We start from the raw sequence: 9,419 nt of genomic DNA, 5'->3' as shown, positions 1-9,419 counted from the left end.
CTGAAAATTAAATATGTTATCTTAACTGCTCTCTCAATTACAAGAATTAGTCTGAACTAAGGAAAACCTCTGAAAATTAAATATGTTATTTTAACTATTCTCTCAATTCCAAGAATTAGTCCGAACTAAGGAAAACCTCTGAAAATTAAATATGTTATTTTAACTATTCTCTCAATTCCAAGAATTAGTCCGAACTAAGGAAAACCTCTGAAAATTAAATATGTTATCTTAACTGCTCTCTCAATTACAAGAATTAGTCTGAACTAAGGAAAACCTCTGAAAATTAAATATGTTATCTTAACTGCTCTCTCAATTACAAGAATTAGTCTGAACTAAGGAAAACCTCTGAAAAATAAATATGTTATCTTAACTGCTCTCTCAATTACGGGCAACTATTACTCCTCTTGACAAAATATCGGTCTTCGGAGACTGCACAGGACTCGCGTTACTGTTCTAGCAAAATCTGTCCACATGAAAGTTGGAATAATATGTAATGTTACGTTCTTGTGAAATGAAACCGCTCTGGTATTTAACGGCAACGCTAGTTCAGGATTTTGTAGGAAATCTTGATTGTGAATCTCCAGAGGTATTTGGAGAGTCAACGTTTCCATTTCTTTACGGATATTGATGTTAAGACATAATGTGGTGGCTTGCAGCTTTGGTTTGGTATTTTTTTTACGATACATGGGTATCGAAACCCGGTTTTTATCATTATAAGCCTTTAGTCCACTCGCTGAGCCACTATTTATTTGGGGGGGGGGGGCAGATCTGTGTACGTACTTCATATTTATGGTCAGCAAGTTGAAATTATATGAAGTGAATTTCAACCCAACTATAAATCTCCATGTAAATCTCAACTTTGGGCAAATTGGCTCTCCTACCAAGTTTCTAGCGCTATGTTTAAGAATACTGTGTTTTTTTTTCCTTTTAAATAAGAAATTAACATTTGAAAGACTTAAACATTATCAACTGACAACTTCGATTCAAAACGAAAGTTAGAATAAATGAACTACCGTTTGTATAAAAATCCAAAAATAATGGAATTGTTTAGACAAAAGTACCGGGTTTAAAACTAAGTGATGGGAAGTGACGTCAGTCATTAATCCAAAACTTCCGTGGCATTTTCCTACCACTCAGGTTTGGCTGTTTCACTCAAAATAAACAAACAGATAAGATCGTAAAAGTTAAGAGGATGTTAAAGGCGTTAGTGATATAATACCGATCATGATCACAGAGGGAATAGTGCGAAACACCTATAAGGGAGGAAGATATATTTCCTTCACATCCTCTTACATTGACACTATGTTTCAAATATGGTACCCAAACTTAAAATCGTGACATTGTACTTGAAAGACACTACAGACCTCACAACTGGTCATGTCGCCATATCAAAAATAAGGCTTCCAAAGCAATAAATGAAAATGAAAACTAAATGCTTAAATTTTCTATTTCAAACACATCATTTTAGGCTTAGCATCTTTGAAATGTATTGGCAAGTTCCATTTTTGATAATCATTTCATTTGTGTACGATAATTAGAGTAATACAAGTTAATAATTGAACGATAGTGTAGAGGTCGCTTCAGTACTCTACATCACAAAATTCAAAAGACATACGATATTAAAATATCATTTATAAACTATCTTAGCGAGCCATATGTAAATGAACTATAAAATGAAACAGAAATACGAACTATCTTTAAACAATTAAGAATATTCAATACATAATGAAACAAACATTTGATCTCCACCAAACTAATTATTACTACGACACACCATAAAGACATTTAATGAAATATACTTAATGTAAGAGATTGCTAGTAATATCAGAACTACAAATCACTACACATATATTTGTATGCCCTATTTTACTTGATTTTTATTTTGCACTCGTTTTAGACTGTTTACGTAATGACTTCACTACTTGCCATACAGGAAATAAGACACGAATAAAGGGGATATGAACCAATCCGATCATTCTGAAACTGAGTCATATTGAAGAACTGTGCTGGCAGCTCGAAACGTTATTCCAAAACTTCCTCGCCACATGCAATCCATTAATATCGACTAAATATCCATCTAAATCGACACTCCAACAAGATGTTTGATAAGTATTTTAAGGTGTTGTTCAATTGCATCCAGTTTGTGTTTCTTTTCTCTTTAATAAATGTTTCCACATTTTGTGTGAACAAGAAAATTCTAGAATTTTCAAGGGTCCGTTTAATTAGTTTGTTTGTAATTAAGCACAAAGCTACACAATGGGCTATCTGTGCTCTGCCCACCACTGGTATCGAAACCCGGATTCTAGCGTTGTAAGTCCGCAGTCGTGCCACTGGGGTGGGGGGGGGCAACCGTTCAATTAGAGCTTTCACGTACTGAACCTTATTGTTTGTTTAATATACATCTATAAACTAGCCTCAAATAAACAATTAACATTAGTATTTGTTTACTTGGGGCTAGTTTTTACATACATATTAAACAAACTAATGTATAATGTTTACTTACTTTTGAAAAATAAAGTTCAGATTTAAATTTCTTTTAATAAAATATTTATTAAAAGACATTTGATACATTCTGTGTTTTACTAAAGTAGTCCTTTATGCGAGATCTGATGTAACTAAAACATCAAACAACGCCTCGTTTTAACTTTAAAAAACATTGCCTAATAAACATTGGAGGTATAGCATGTTTCAGCGTATAGTAGCGAGTGAAAAGTTAAGCCTATTTTTAAATTTCACTTGTTCGTATAATGAACATGGAGTTAACTAACTCGCTCAAATCTTTAACTCGTCTATTTTTTCAGCATTTTCAATAATAATCATGAACCAATCATTTTCAATGTACATTTTAAGTTAATCATACAGACTACAGGTTGAAATCAGACTTACTGACGAATGTTTGGTCAACCACAAGATACATCTTCTTAGTTATTTTGCATACAAGCGTAGGTAATATATATATACATATAGACATATATATACATACATACATACATACATATATATATATATATATATATATATATATATACATCTCTGAGCCTAATCATATAGTCGAATATACAGCTGTATAGATAGTTATGATATACACCTACGTGCAAGCCCAATGCCACACAAGTGTGATGAATGACTACGACCTGCACGCCACTCTCAACCTACATACATTATATACATACAGATACACACGTACAAAAATATGTACATATATAGACATATGTGGCAACCAAAACTTTCGAGTAATTCAAGAAAAACATCACTTGATAGAATGAGAAACTGGCTCGAGGTTTCAGTTTCTTTTCACCTAATACACTTAGTCCACATGCCTGTCTCGACACGTAACCATATATGAACTTTCTAATAATACCCACTATAAGTCAATGCGTTACACTTTCCTCTATGTTCGTTATACAAGACTATTTAGTTTAAGAGTTATTATTTAGTAATTTAATATTTAATGAGTATTTAGTTTTCATAACAAGAGTGTTAAAAGTTAATATTTTAAAAACGATAGTTGTGACAAGTTTCGTTACGTAACTCGGTACAAGTCGCATGCTGTGTATGCAGTTTAATTGTTGTACACGGCTTTCGTACTATTGCTGACGTCATCTTACTCGAAGCTTCTAAATTATTCTCGTTGTGTGTAATACTGATGCAACTAGGGGATAGATATTTCTAGATTTTTCTGTCGTGTTATAAATATACAGAAATGAAAATAAAGAAGAAAACAAGTTAAGTAAGAGATAATTACACAGATCTAGACTGAATGATTAGCAGTTTAGCCATGACGGACGATTTCTAGAGAAGATAGTAAAATAAGTCGGAAAACGTTCAGTCAGTGAAAGTGAAGATAAGACCGTGTAATCGTTAGTTTACACGTAACAGGCGATATTTTAAAGTGAGTTTAACAGAGCTAAGAATAATAATTTGTATTGTCAAAGGGGTGTTCTAAAGTAATTGAACCAACCTGTGTGGACTTTTGACAAGAAAATTATTTATTTTTGGAAACAACTGTGGTATCCTATACAGTAAAGAATTTTTGTACATGCGTTTAACTTGTTTTGAATATATTGTTTTAAAACAAGTTAATTTTGTGCTTTTTATTTATTGTTCGAATTTATCACCAACAAGTTACAGGCACCTACTGTAGAAGAATCCCACAGCCCATATACAAAAACCCTGACACTGTAATTTCTTTTCAATTACTGGTCTATTAATCTCGTTAGAATTAGATTAGCATAATTCCTCGCAGATATAAGATAATTCCGATTTATAACGGGAGGTTCGTGCAGGATAATTACACATTAAATCTGAACTTAACTAAATGACTGAGATTTAAGCTAAGACTAAGAGAATAAACAGACTGTACATGTGATGTAAAATTGGTAACAATATTATATTTATACTTCAAAGCAAACTACATCAACAATAAAACAGTAAGCGTACTTGCATAAGGCACTCAACAATCTCCTTCCAACTGTATCTACGAATGGATTAACAGCTTTATTCCCTCTAGATGTACCTCCAATGAGCTATTCACATCGATAATCAAGCAAGAATTACTTCAACTAATACTAATTACAGAAACAGATAACCTCAGCTATGTACAAACGATATTCGTTACCATGTGATTGGTCGTTTTCACACAACAGACTAAAGCAGTACACTCTAGATATCATCCATTCGGCCAATGAGGGGATTGCCATCAACGATTTATTTCTACACAATGGGTGAAGTTTCAGCAACATTCCTAAGGGTAAAGTAGATGCTGCCTGCCAGATAAGAACAAAGACACAAAAGCAAATAGAACGAAACAATCTCAGTTGTTTTCTAGATCACCTGTTTATGCCAAAACTACAGAGAAATAAACGAATCAAAATATTTTTTTTAATTATGATATTAATAAAAGTAGGCAGAAACATATTATGCCTGCATATCACAACCTCCATTAAAGTAATAATCTAAAATATCCTTTTAACCTCGAAAGCTACGTCATACTGACTTTCCTATCAGCGATTAAACACGATTTTATCTTTTCGTTTCTCCCTCATTCTTGTCTTAATCCCAAAATATAAGTTATAGTATGAACAACATTCTGTAAAATAGTTCACAAACCAAGAATCTGAAACTAAACTAAAGTTGTATTATTTACAGCTCTCGGCCAACATTTTAACGTAGAACATCAAGCTTTTGACAACTATTGAATCAATATTATTAACATTTTAATAACATGCATTTGTCACAAACAAACAAAAAATCTCAATACTTTGTCGTTTTCCTCTCACACTTTATATAAACTGAAAAATGTTAAGTAAGAGTATAAAATGAGAGAAGACAATACGGTTCTGGAACATGGAAGTTCACTTTCGTTTTTAGGTTTAACTGAATAAAATTTAACTAACTGCATCAACTGGCAGAAATTACTTTGGAAATATTTGTGGAAATTGTTTTGTTAATAAATACTTGAAATCAGTGTTTTCCAATCTGTGTCGCGGCAAATTGCGAGAGTTCAATCAAACGAAGAATAACTAAGAGCATAAAAAACAACGTGTGGCAGCATGGATGTCACTCAAATCAAGGAAAGTGGGTTATGGTGTTGTCAGCGAAGAAGGATTGGGAACCATTGATTTAAATCAATGTTATCAATACGGCTTTAAATTTTTGTGGAACAATTTGGTTAATTAAGTAAAAATAAATTTCGAAACAATTTTTACAAAGAGTAATTTTCTGAATCTGAAATGGGCGAAGACAGTCTTAAATAATCATTGCTCGTCTCGTGACATTTTTTGTATTTTAATAAATGTGTTTATTCAAAGACAAAATCTTTTTTTTTTAACAGTGATCATAAAATGATAAAAATTCACACTTTAAAGTAGATAAGACTAATTGACAGGCATGCCCCAGTTAATATCCTGTCCCAAATTTCTGACCACATTCTCGTCTGTGGCTTGTTATTCATCTCCTTCCCAGATCGCCTAGGGTAGAACTGGTTCGGAAAGAGGTCAGGCTAAATGTTTTGTCATAATAAATAAATGTTCATAATATTGTAGTTCTTTTAAATTATTTTATTATACTGTTAGAAGCGTTACATAATCAGTATTAATACTTTGTGAGTAACTCATGTACAAGTATAATTCAATATTAAAATAACAGATTACCGAGAAACTAAACTAAACTAAAGTCAAATAAAAACGACGCAAGCATTGAATACTACGAGTCTCCTCATAACACGTAGTTTTAATGACACAGAGCGTTCCATACTTAAGCATGCTTACCAGTATTCACCTTTTTTCTATTAAACTGGTTTGGTTTGAATTTCGCACAAAGCTACAAAATTTAGCAGTGTAAGACTAGAGGGAAGGCAGCTAGTCATCACCACCCACCGCCAACTCTTGGACTACTCTTTTTCCAACGAATAGTGGGACTGACCGTCACATCTTAAGGCCCCCACGGCTGGAAGGGCAAGCATGTTTGGTGTGACGGGGATTCGAACCCGCAGATTATGGGTCGAACCTCTATTAAACTGATAAGGGAATATTTCGTATTAATTCAGGCCTTGTTAATAATCTGCGAACAGAATATTTGAAGACCACCACGTTTAAGTGTAATATAAATGCGCCGGGAATTATTTATCTCCAATTCTAAATTTTAGAAAGTTGCCGTTTTCTAGTCAAAGTCTTGTCTTTGTCTTGTCTAAAGCTTTCGTCAAAGTCTTGTCTTGTCTAAAACTTAAACTAACGGTTCTCAAATTTTTAACCCGAGGACCCCTTTTAATTTTTTTTTTTCAAAACCCCCAAACTTATTGATGTTTTTGTTTAAAAAAATAATAATCTGTGTACACGAAAAAACTATACTCCAAAATTAAATGTTTTAATTCATAGGAATTTAATTCTACGAAAAATGTTTTTATTCTATAAACCATATTTCTTTAAGTATCTTTATGAAATTTTGGACATGATCGCGGACCCCCAGAAATACCCCCGCGAACCCCTGGGGGTTTTCGGACCCCTTTTTGAGAAACGCTGTCTTGTAACTTTCATGTCAGATAGACTTAGATGATTTTACAAAAAGTAAGAAAAATCAAGTTAATATAACTCATTCAATGGATTGCTGATCAGATAAGAACTTCTTATTGGTATAAAAGTACTTTAGCCTATTCAGTGTTCTGAAATAATTAAATATTTCTATATTTTAACCCACTTCACAATTAGTCATCCCTTGTCATGCAGTTTTATTTTAAATAACGATATTCTAATTAATAAAAAGCCAGTAGGGATAACATTTGAACTGTTCACAAATGTTATGAACGTTATGTCTGAAATACTATGTTGATTGGTTTATTTGTTTTAGTGTAAAGTTTGTTTTGTTTTCGAATTTCGTGCAAAGCTACACGAGGACTATCTGCGCAAGCAGTCCCTAATTTAATAGCGATAGACCAGAGTGAAGACAGATAGGCTACTTTTTTACTCACGAATAGTGGGATTGTTTTTTTCATAATTAACTAAACTATGGATAACTTTATTTGTACAAGTTTAATACAATAGTACATACATACTGTAAATGGCCTTACCTGATCGGTGCTGCGTGAGAACTGGGACGTCAGAAAGTAAAAAATCTAAAGCTTAAACTAACCACCTAACACTCACTTGTTTGCTTTCTCAATAACTTTGGTAAGCTTCTGAGCGAGAGAACAATTTTTACCATTTTGCACACGGCCCGATTGAACTCGTACTTCACTATGTGCAATTCCACTACACAACAGGAAAAGACGTGTGGGCGCCAGACTGACATATAGGGGCAGTGTTCCTATTACGTAATTGGTACGTGACCTGCTGATGAGGTCACCCAAATCTACTAAATTTTCTTCCTTTTTTGTACACAATCTTCTCAACTATCGCCCAAAAATAAATATGTAGATTTAGTGAGTTAAGGTATTTATTGATTGCTTAACTGCGATTTATAAAGTTTCACTGATTTTAATCAAGCTTTCGTTAATCAACGTTATGTAATATTACAATATAATTTAAGTACCAGCATTAGAACTCAATGCTGTGCTTAAAATAGTTTTAACGGTGTCTTTAAGTTATACGGCAAAGAGAAAAGCATTCAGATTTCACCCAAATTTACCGTTTATCTTCCCTTGTGAGTACTAGCAGCCGATGTTCATTAATCTGTTAAACTGTCCCACGAATAGTATTTTTATTACAATATTATTTTAAGTTTTTTTCCTCTGGTTATATTTTAATAATGTTGTACTATCAGCTAAGCCATCAATAATCAATATTATTTTCGGTTTTTAACGCTGGAGATATATTCACTTCCATGTGAACTTCACACATTTTTTTTTCACAGATTTGTTTAACAAATTTATCTCAAAATAAAACGATGCGACGTGAAGACTAAGACGCCACAAGACTAACGTATGGATACATGCTTACCCGTTAGCGCATGTCACATATTTCCTAAACGCTGTTAGTAACATCCTTTGTTTCGTCAACAATACACCTACACTTTTATTATTCTGGAATAAAGTGACAAGAAGCTGATATTAAAGAAGGAATTTTAAGTTGAGTGTCTGATGGAAATGAAACCTGGGTTAATGAGTGTGATAAATCTTGAATCATAACAAAAAAGCCGTATTTTTGAGAATATACATGTATCCGACTAAAAGCAACGTATTTGGTTTTGTACGCTAAACAAAACCGCATGTTGCGTCATCGAGTCACATGACTACTGTGACGCAACGTTTCTAGAACTATCATGTACTTTGGCGAATGTTCTAGTTCTTACTAGATATAGGGTAGGCTGGTATATAAAAGAGGGGAATGTAATGTCTGGGTAGTCAGTGGGTAATTGATCTGCGGTCAGAAGTATTATTGACGTTCGTTGATATGGCGCGATTGTTGAAGTTGAGTGTATGGGTAAAGTTATATTCGGAAAGAATAAACCAGTTTTATTAAGTAAAGACTTGTGTCGCTTAAGTTTCGTCGGAACGAAGTTACGGAAAATTAATTAACACACGGAGACGTAACACGCAGAAACGTTGTTACTATTTGTTACTACCAAACAATGATGTCGGTAAAGACCTCGACCTGTAAAAATCGGGCTGCCAAGTATAAAACAAAGCTGAATTTACTATAAAACTAAATATATAGATATCAACCATGGAAATATATTATAAGTTACGACTATAAAACTAGTACTTACATTAATTGACACGAGAAATAAACGATCATTTTTTACGAAGATGCATAATTTGTTAGTGTTTATGTATGATAATTAAAAATATGTATATTGTTAAGACAGCGGAAGTCACGTGACTCTGGTAACACGTAATGAGTTCTAGAAAGACCGGGGAACATCACGAGTAATCCAGTATTTGCTAGGCGCCCTCAATTCTTGTATATAAGTGCGCCAGACAATTA

The 9,419-nt window shown here is 33.2% G+C and overlaps 1 protein-coding gene across 2 annotated transcripts in view; it reads right to left on the bottom strand.

Moving 5' to 3' along the window:
• Window positions 1-7,718, bottom strand: part of LOC106468775 (muscle LIM protein 1-like) — a 13,730-nt gene extending 6,012 nt beyond the window's left edge. The window contains exon 1 of one of the 2 annotated variants that reach the window (XM_013929215.2): window positions 7,565-7,718. The gene's annotated coding sequence lies outside the window, so the exon portion shown is untranslated. Of the gene's footprint in view, window positions 1-7,549 lie in introns of both variants that reach the window. The other variant, XM_022397138.1, reaches the window with a different exon arrangement.
• Window positions 7,719-9,419: the final 1,701 nt, after the last annotated feature.

The sequence above is a fragment of the Limulus polyphemus genome, unplaced genomic scaffold, assembly GCF_000517525.1.
Source record: "Limulus polyphemus unplaced genomic scaffold, Limulus_polyphemus-2.1.2 Scaffold3159, whole genome shotgun sequence".
Classification (NCBI taxonomy): domain Eukaryota; kingdom Metazoa; phylum Arthropoda; class Merostomata; order Xiphosura; family Limulidae; genus Limulus; species Limulus polyphemus.
The sequence above is the reverse complement of the archived record's forward strand: the minus strand, read 5'-3'. Positions and strand labels throughout refer to the sequence as shown.